Genomic DNA, 11,024 nt, shown 5'->3' on the forward strand with positions numbered 1-11,024 from the left:
GAAGAGACAGACACAGAGGACCTCCCACAAACATTGGCAATCAAATGACGACAAGATCCCAGGTAAGGCCCCAAACCTGGTGGTCACCATATAATCTTACACCCTCAGCCCTGTGGAGCTAACAGTGCTCCTATGTGGCCTTTCCTTCTGTCCTACTTCACCCTGGGATAAATTTAGACTTGAGCAAGATCTCCAGTGTTTCTTCCGTAATATTCGTCTGAAGACTCACTACCGACTTCAACAGGATCTGACAAGAAACAGAGACTCTCCAGCCGGGGACATTTCTGCTCCTGAACTATTTCTCTACTGGGGCTGCGTAATGCAAGTGCCTTTAACTCGCCATGCAACCAAGGCCTGCATAGATCTCATACACAGAGATATAAACCTGATACTAGATCACCGCCAGAAGGGCTTGCTCCCTACCAGTAACAATATGACACCAATTGAGAAACCAGCCGTTGATTCACTCAGAAATAATAAACACATAGCCATTAAACCGGCTGACAAGTGCAGGGCAATTGTCATCATGGACCAAACCAATTACATCAATGAGACTACATGTCAACTTTCTGACATAAAGACCTATAAAAAAAATCTTGTGACCCCACCACTGCAATCAGGACCAAAATAGAACCTATTCTCAATAAATATCAATCCCTCAACATCATTGATCAAAAAAGTCACCTTCCTGACTAATCCACATCCAGTTACCCCAGTCTTTTATGTCCTACTAAAAATCCATAAATCTCTATCCAATCCTCCAGGTCAACCAATCTCTATCATCCACAGATTCTATACTATCCCCACTATCTGTTTTCTTGGAAAAGATCTTCGCCCCGCTCATCAAAAACACCCAGTCTTTTATTCTTGACACAGGACATTTTCTCAACATCATAAGACAGATAACGGATATTACATATCAGTGCCTATTGGTCACCCCTGACGTTAATAGCCTCTACACATTCATCAGTCACAATGTAGGCCTAAATGCCATACAGAACCTACAGGAAAACTCCAATGTCACCCCCAACTCCAAACTAATGTGTATGGATCTCTTATCAACTGTACTACATGAGAATTTCTTTCTGTTCGGAGACCAATTTATTCTCATTAGGAGATATGCTTAATGCTGGCTCAAGTACATAGACAACATATTCTGCATATGGAACGGCACACCTGATACACTGCTGAATTTTTTCACTTATCTAAACTCTGTGAGACCCGAACTGCAGTTTACGCTCAACTCAGACATAGCTAGTATTTCATTCCTAGACACAAATGTACTTAAGCATAGTGAGGGCAAACTCACCAGAGACCTCTACACTAAACAGACTGCAATAATCTCTTAAGGCCCCATCTCACATAGCGAGATCGTTAGCAAGATCGCTGAAACGTCACAGATTTTGTGACGCAACAGCGACCTCGCCAGCGATCTCGCTACATGTGACACATAGCGGCAACGGGCCCCCGCTGCGATCTCGCTGATCGTGCTCGAATGTTCTGGGCCATTTTTTGATCGCTGGTGTCCTGCTGGCCAGCATGCATTTTTGTGTTTGACGCCGACGAGCGAACTCGTTGGCGACTCAGAACTCATGGACGCAGGTGGGAGTCATCAGAATAGCTGCTATGTGACAAGGTACCAATGACCACCGAGGTCGTTATACGGATCGCCGGATCGTTGCTGCGTCGCTGAGTAGATCTGTCTGTTTGACAGCTTACTAGCGACCATTTAGCGACATACCAGCGATCCTTACCAGGTTGTATTTCTGTCGGGATCGCTGGTGTGTCGTGTAGTGGAACAGTACCCTAACTCTACTCCAGCTGCCACCCCAAGACAATGAAAAACAGTCTACCCCGTTCCCAGTTCCATCGTGTATCTAGAATAGTTTGGGATAAAAACTTGGTAACCAAACTGTTAGGAGTCAAATTTCTGCCTCTCCTTTGCTGAAATCTAGATCCTCACATTCTGCAGTCTCCTGCTCTGCATCTGCTATAGAGGAAACTACAGAGGAGACTGCCTTACAGCAACTCTCTCCAGAGGCTAAGTCCTCCACTCCTGCATCTGAGCATGCTCAGGGGATGAGCTCCTATTGGAGTTCGGGAGTCAGGTGTTCAGGTCCTGTGTCGGATCCCATTGGCTCCTCTTGGAGACCGGAAGGTGCCGTTCGCTATAAAAAGCGCACGACTGTTCCGCCATGCGCTAGTATAGCCATACTGCTGCTGTATGTTTGTTGATGGATGCATGGACTGGTGAATGACTCATTGGAAACCCCTACCCTCTGATACTACGTCTGTGAGAGTTTGAGCTAATGCCAGTATCAGCGCCAGCTTCAGCGCGCTATTGCTCCATTGCCTCAGCAGCCTAGCGTCAGCATTGCGCCTACTAGTTAGCAGAGTCGTTGCAGCGGCTCTGTTCTTGCCGCGCTGCAGTAGCAGCTCTACGTGTGTTCCCAGCTGCGACGCTTTACACCCGATCCTTATCGGTAGGTCTAGACGGAGTAAGTACCGCCATCTTGTGATACTCCTGTGACCAGATACCGCGGGTGCAGCGCTGTAGTTCTGTGCCTCAAACAGACTCAGCGTTTCTGTGATTATTATTATTTCTATTACTCTGTGAGTTTAACAGAGTCTGTGCACTGCACTTTGGGTGCAGTTAACCCTGTGCACATTACCACCAGATTGCTCTGCCGTCACCTAGCAGCAGTTATTACATCTTCTGCAGGGTGGACCCCGAGGGGCGAAGGTACTTTATTTATATTTTTATTAAGTGCCTTCCGCCACTCCTAACACAAATGACTTGATGAAATGTTCCTGAAATTTCTAGACAGGGAGTACCCTGAACAGATCCTCATAAAAGAAAAACAAAGGATTCTCCACACCACACCCTCAGTTGACCCAACCCCTAAACCATAACGTGTCTCATTTGTACACACATCACCCAGTTATGCCCAAATATACAATGTCATCAATAAACATGGGCCTCTCTTAGCAAGAGCATATCCACATATTGAGGTGTTTTAGATCCTGGCTCTGATGTGCAAAAGGAGATCAAGAAACATTAGGGATCACTTAGTGAGAGCTGATGTGGGTAGATTCCACAAACACCCGAAACAAAGCCTTCTTAGGACTGAAAGAACAGGCACATTCCCTTGCTTAGGTTGTGCGTGTTGCTCCAACGCAATCAAATCAAGTGACATCACCCACCGACATATAGGGAAACCATATAGAATTAGAGGATTTTACAGACGTGAGACGAACTTTGCAGTATATAGGATCAAATGCCCATGTGGCCTACTGTATATAGGGAAAACACACAATATGTGTGAGATAGAATAGCATGTCATAAGTCTACCATCAGATGTAAGAAAACATGGCTCTCACTATCCCACCACTTCCTAGTCGTCAGTCACTTGGTATCACAACTGAGATTTCAGTTGATAGAACAGGTCGACAGGCCAAGATGGGGAGGCAACCACATTACTTAAAGAGAATCCTTTTGGATCCACACAATAAACACTAGCACCCAACGGTCTGAATTGAGAACAAGACTTGCTAATCAGCTGAACACTGGCACAATGGTTAACACCCCTATCCCTATGGGTCTATTCAGCTTTTATAACTCTCAGCGTTACCATTGGATCAGAAAAACTATGCTTGTTTATATGTTTTCTTATATCTGATACCTACAGTACCCCATGTAATTGATGCTATCACAATTATCCCCTTGGTGGGTATATAGTGATACATGATTCCTCTTTTTCTCCATCTAACCTATTTCTTACCTTCTTTAGACTCATTGATATCCCAGTCCATTTTTCAGATATCCCTCAAGGGGTAAGTAATATCCATCAACTACATTTTTATTATTTTAATTGTTGTTTTATTTTTCTTATTATTATTTCTATTTTTATTGTTACTCAGTTTACCCCATCTTTACTTTTATTACTATTAGTCTTTATTTTTTCCCTGTTTTTCATTATATTTTCTTTATTTTGTCATTATATTTTATTCTCATTTCATCATTATATTTCATTTGTTCAGGTTAACATCCTCAATAATCAGAATCTCCCACTCCCATCTCCAAGACTTTTCACGTGCTGCGCCAATTCTTTGGAATGCACTACCCAGCTTAATACGATTAATCTCCAATTCCCACAGTTTTAAGCGTGCCCTAAAAACGCATTTGTTTAGACTGGCCTACCGCTTCAACGCATTAACCTAACTATTCCTGTGTGACCCATTCAAAATTTTTACCATAACCAGGTTCCTCACATCAGGTTATCACATACTTTATGCATTTAATAGCCCTCTGTGTCTGTACGGTTACATACGTACTTAGGCCGATAAACAGTTCATGCATTACATGAACACCCGATTCTTACATTATGGCCGGTCCAAACAAGGAAAGCAATTGTTACCATCCACCTTTCATGTCTCCCCTTTCTCCTCATAGATTGTAAGCTTGCGAGCAGGGTCCTCATTCCTCTTGCTATCTGTTTTGATCTATGTCTATTGTTAAACTGTAATGTATTGTCTGTACAAGCCCCTCTATAATGTAAAGAGTTGCGGAATATGTTGGCTCTATAGAAATAAAATTAATTTTATTTTCATTTTTATCACTCTTTTTTCCCCCCATTCTTTCCCAACTCCACGGTACCCACTGACCTCAGGTTTACACTTTTGATCTATGCATCATGCTATATTCCAGAAACATTTGTTACTTTATTTTTTCTTACCAGAGTTTGCTGTGATCATAAGGCTTGTTACCTTGTACACGAGATTTTTACTGTTATATTTATTATCACTTGTTTATACAGTATGTACAGCAGATTATGTATATGTCTCTCTTACAGTGAGGTTTGAGAAAGACCCGAACCAGGTCGAAAAGAAGCCTCCATTTTTTTTTGTTTTTGTGGTGAATAACTTTCTATACATGTAATAATAAATATGGAAACTCTTTTGCAATGAAGTGCTCCTGTCAGTGCAGCTGATTCCTTTTATTCTGAATCATTGGAGTCATCCAGATCTGCCTGCACCCCTGGGCAACTGAGTGCACATCTTATTTTTTCCTTCAGCGTCTGGAAGAACAGGCTGCACACCTGTAATGCTGGCCTTAAGGTCACTGGAAGCACCATCTGCTGGTCCATGGTGGGCTCCACACCACCCCAGTCTGTGAACACTGGAAACAGTGGCAAGTGTTATGATTGGGTCACCGAGGAGGAAAGCAAGACCAAGCTAAGCCTCAGAAAACCAGAGAGGTTGGTAACTAAGTGGATTGCAGACCCCTGATCCTATCCACACAACTAGCAGTAGCCGTGGAGCATACCTACGATGATCCTAGACGCCTCGACACAGCCAGAGAACTAAATAAGCCTAAAGCAAGAAAGGGGAAATCTAAACTGCCCCAGACCCCAAAGGAATAGATAGCCCCCAAACATATATTGTCGGTGAGACAAGATGAAAACACAAACGCAGGTAGGAAAATAGACTCAGCAAACGATGGGGCCCAAACTAACTAGACAGGACAGGAAAGGAAAGACTCTGTGTGCAATCACGCAAAAAACCCTGCAAAAAAAATGCCCAACACGTCTGATAGAAAAACACTGAAGTCACTAGACGTCGCCCTCTATATCAGCACTCTGGTATATTCTGAAAGCAGAGCAAAAAGAGGCCAATCTAATAAGGGACAAAAACAAACTGGCACAAGCGTAACATAAGGATGGAAATTCAGCACAGCCCCAGCCAGAGCTGGCTGACCACACAAAACTGAAATAGACAAAACCAGATCAAATGTGAACAATAGCAAAAGAACACTTAGCTAATCATGCAGGGACTGAGCTGGAAACTAAGACCTCAGGAGGCAGGAAAAAAATCACCAGCAGGGATAGAGGGAGTCGGCTGTCTTAAATCCAGTCAGAAACTCCAGATCTCCAGTCATCCTCCTCATTATCAGGTGGCAGGCCTCTGTTAATTAGATCAGGTCCATTACCTCCAGTAACTACCAGAGGGAGCCTGGAAAAAAAACTCGCGACCCCTCTGTCAATATAACCAGCTCCACTACCTTCACTAGAAACCAGAGGTAGGCCAGAAAGTGAATTCACAACAGGTGAGGTGCGTAGGAACTGACGACGGTGGCGCATTCCATTGATGTAACAGGCATGAGGCTGGTTGGCATTGGGCATGCCCAAATGACATAAGAGGGGGTGCATCAGGAGAAAATGGCGGCATGCTCCACTGACCAGGGAACGCTGGGAGATGGTGCACCCTGGGGTAGTTTCATGGGGGTCAGGCAGCAAACTGGAAGATGGACTGGAGGAAGCGGATCAGGAAGGGGGCACTGCAGGTCCCACATTTAAAGGAAGCAGATCACATACAGAGTGCTCATGCTACAGCTCTCCTTCCTGACATATCATGGAAGAGCAGCAGCAGCCTCCTAATCGTCATCAACGTGAACACAGCAAAGGGGGCAGCCGATGAAGTGGTAGAAGCGGTATCCATGCCAGTCAGAGGAGCAGTGTCTCTGGATTCTCCGGTGTCCAAAGAGGATATTGCATGTATCATGGAAAAGCCTGCAAATCCGGGACCCTTGAAGTGACAGTGGATGGTGATTGATCTACATAAGGAACAGGGAATGTGAGCTATGTAAAATCCCGCTAAAAGGTGACTGGCAGAAAAGTCTGTTAGGTCTGTATACAGAAGACGATAAGTGAAGAGACCCAGATTTCTCATCAAACATCAACTCTGTCATCACAGCAGAGGTGGAGGCTTCCCTGAAGTCCCTATTAAAAAAAGGGGAAAATCCAGGGAAGTCTCTTGTGAATCTGATGTTTCTCCGTTATCTGAAGGGGAAAATCAGAGTGAATCATCTTCATCGGACAGTGACATAGGGGGCAGACCATGATTTCCGGTTGAGGATCAAGGTTTATAAAAACTTGCAACAGACCTAAACCAGTCACAATTCCAAGGAGTTCCCCCATGGGATCTGAACTTAGTACTCTAGGCTTTAACCAGAAATCGATTTGAGCCTTTACAGGATTTATTGGTTAAGCATCTTATATTGAAGGCAACAATATTGGTAGCACTGACCTCGGCCCGTAGGGTGTGATATTCAGGCCCTTTCAATAAACCCTCCCTAAACTCAGGTATGGGATGATAGGATTGTGTTAAGACCTGATCCAGTCTACCTTCCTAAGGTAATTTTTAAAGTTCCATAGAAGTCAACAGATGATCCTGCCTTCCTTCTGTAGTAACCCTAAATATTCAGGGAAGGAAAAATTCCATAAGCTAGAGGGCAGAAGGGCATTAATAGGGTATATGTCTGTAACTAGTCAGTGGACGAAAAGTCAGTCCTTGCTTGCAGCCTTTCAGGGTAACAGAAAGGGGTATAAGGTATCAAAAAGTACCATTGTAAGGTGGATCAGGGAAGCTATTAGTTTAGCCTCTTCTGCTCCTTATGTTCCAGCTCTTGAGGGCATCAAAGCTCACTCCACCAGACCCATGGCAGCCTCCTGGACAGAGAAAGCAGTTGTATCTATTGACCATATTTGTAAGACTGCAACCTGGTCCTCACCCCCTACTCCCTTTAAGCACTACAGACTAGATCTTTCCTCCCCCGCTGAGTTAACCTTTGGTAGAAGGTTACTTCAAGCGGTGGTTCCTTCCTTAGATGTTTCGGTTCTCCATAAATCTCTCAGGTGTGCTGTCATGAGTTGAGGGAAAACACCAAGGTTACTTACCGGTAGCCGTTTTTTCCAGCATAAGGAATGCCACAGGTTATCATGAACTAGAGCAAAGGAACCCAACCTGTAGCTCGGAAACCACATGTGGTTCACGGTCCCTTGAATTGTGGCTGCAACTGGTTGGTTGCATCAGCTCCAGCGACATCGCTTAGTGTGACGGGGCCTTTAGTGTTATTATCATGTGTATACTAATGTAGTAAGAGTAGTGATGAGCAAACATGCTCAGATAAGGTGTTATCCAAGTATGCTTGTGTCCTAACCGAGTGACTTCATTGTGCTCAAAAATATGTTCGAGTACCTGCAGCTGCATGTCTTGTGGCTGTTCAACAGCCGCAACACATGCAAGAATAGCCTAACAAACAAGCAATCTCTGCATATGTTGCGGTTCTTGAACACCCGCGAGATATGCAGCCATGCGGTCGCAAACGTATTATTCGAGCATGCCCAAGATACTTGGATAACACTTTTTCTGAGCACATTTTCTCATCACTAATTAATACTCAAAACCAATCATTGTGTTTAGTAATTTCTGCAAAGACTCAAAATGTCTAAAAGACAAAACAGCATTGTTTACCTCGATTAATTTACTTGGTGCTGCAGCTCTAAAATGCCCTTATAGATTGGTGTTTGTGATTAGTTTTCTCTCTGAGCTTCTTCCATACTCTGAGACAGGCCTAGGTCAATGTCTTCTTTCTTCACAGATTGCTTCAGGACAGAAAACCAACAAATGCAGAGAAGTACCACCCTTTCATTTCAGTAGGTTTCCTGTCCTTGGTGGGCAGATTGCTCTTGGAGGTGTACTTTAATGGGTGCAGGGGGGTGGAGGAAAAAAAAACAAAAAAAAGTTGGTCTTGATTAGAGATGAGCGATCTTCGTTGGCTCCCTCCTTATTCAGCATGCTATAGCACTTACAGAAGAAACTGCATCGGGAACCCAGATACCTGGAGCACTCCCGATGCTGTTCGGTGCCGCATCTGCATGTGTCATGGCTGTGTGACAGTCACAACACATGCATGGAGAGCCTGTGTGTTGTCACTGTCACACAGCCGCGACACATGCAGCTGTGGGGCCGAATTGCTGATCATCGGGAGCGCTCCAGGTATCCGGGTTCCTGATGCAGCTTCTTTGGTAAGTGCTATAGCATGCTGAATAAGGAGGGAGCCGACAACGTTCGCTCATCAAGAACATCTAGTCTTGAGGAATGGGGCCATACTCATGGAGATCAAAAATATTGAAAGAAGGTAGCACTGCAAGTTTGTTGCAAAAGGGTGTATTACTCAACATACTTGGAAAGAAAAAAAAGTTGTTTTAGGAGAAATGTCACCCTATTCTACATCATGTATGATGGATTATTATAAAATTGTATCAAAAGGATAGGGCAAAAAACTAATATCGGCTTCAGAAAATAGAAGGGCTTGTACCACTACAGGTGCAGTATGAAGCAGCTTGCATCTAGTATACTATGATATTCTACAATGTGGCTTTCTGGTAAGGTGCAAGGCTTTATTTTACTAATATCTATTTATATAATTGCCTTGTATTGTTTTCATTTCCTGTTCTGTCCAGATGTCACCGTATCCCAAGAGGAAGTTCACCGACCGTCATATTGGGACACCCAAGTGATGGGTGTCTCAATATGGAAACTGCTGCTGGTACCAACCTACTGCGCGGTACCACCAGCTGAACACCGTGACACCACACACTATACGCACCGTTACATTTACGCAGCCTCTTGTGTGGTACCCACCAGCGGAGCGCAGGCGCAGTGAATCATATGGCTGATCCCGGCAGCAGATGCGCAACGTGTCTACAGGCAGAGGAAGCTGGTCACATTAAAGGGGTTTTCCCACGAACGAAAGTCTGTGTCTGACTATGTACGGAGCATCTAGCTTTGTGAAAGAGGGAGACACAAGCGCAATATAGGGTCTTATCCCACAAATAAAGTAAGCGGTTTGACAAAAAACTGCTAACCTGGTAGTAGGTATTCAAAGCATGTATAGATAAGGGCTGCTGCAGATCCACAAGTCGGTCACCGACTATCTGAAACAGAGCTCTGCAAAGGAATACGTGGATTTCGTCCGCGCTGCCCCAATGATGAAATTCCAGAAGGTTGATAAAGTTTGACAGTGGTTTATTCTACGCGTTTCAAGGTTTTTTGCAACCTCTTCTTCAGGAAATACCACTTTCCTGAAGAGGTTGCAAAAAAAACCTTGAAACGCGTAGAACAAACCACTGTCAAACTTTATCAACCTTCTGGAATTTCATCATTTGGGCAGCGCGGACGAAATCCATGTATTCCTTTGCAGAGCTATGTATGGTGCATACCACATCTCCTGGCTAGGGAAGGAAGCAAAAGACCATTACAGCAGGGGATCACATAGGATTCATTTTGTGAGGTAAAATATTTCACTGACTGTTTTTAAACAATATTTTACCTCACAAAATGTATCCTCTGTGATCTCCTGCTGTAATGTCAGTATTGTCTTTTGCTTCCTCCCCTGCCCAGGAGCTGTGGTATGTTCCGTACACGGTCAGACACAGAGGTGAGATTGACAGGGCACAGGGGGGAGACAGCTCAAACACAGCACAGGAAGGAGAGAGACAGCAGACAAGGGGGATAGCACATGGGGTACACAGGTCAAAGAAGACAGCACATACGGGAGAAGTCAGCACATGGGGAAAGAGAGAGTGGATAGGTGGGTGAGCACATGGGGGAGAGATTCTCAATGCTGCAAAGCCTGCCCCCATCGTAACATTACCGCCCTCCCGATGCGATAGCATCGGACCTCAATCTAGTAGGAAGATAACTAACTGGATGATATGGTTTTTTTTAATTTAATGAGACTAAATGCTGTAATCAGATCAGAAAATACAAGTTAACAGAAGATGGAAATACGTAGTGCAGGTCGGCCTTTGACTTAGTCACGTACCTCTATATTCTACTATACACATACAACAATAAAATCACAAAGGTTCATTAAATTGTTAAGAAGCAGATAACAGACGTTTTTCACTTTTTTTTTTGCAAGTGTTTTTTTTATTTATCGTGTCCAATGATAAAGGAAATGAATCGGAGAGTCCAGAGGAAAGATCTGTGCCGTCACAGGTAGGCACTATCCCAATCTTTGCTTGTGCTTGCCATTACTCTTGCAGTACACATACATCTTTCCACGCCTTCTCACAATGTAACAGTCTTTGCAGCGCTTCTTAAGGACACCTTTAGTTTTCAGTCCAGATGTCTGTTGCACCGGCAGCAAGTAATTACTGGGAAAAAGGAATGCATTT

The sequence above is a fragment of the Dendrobates tinctorius genome, unplaced genomic scaffold, assembly GCF_039654945.1.
Source record: "Dendrobates tinctorius isolate UK_male_01 unplaced genomic scaffold, ASM3965494v1 ptg000102l, whole genome shotgun sequence".
Classification (NCBI taxonomy): Eukaryota; Metazoa; Chordata; class Amphibia; order Anura; family Dendrobatidae; genus Dendrobates; species Dendrobates tinctorius.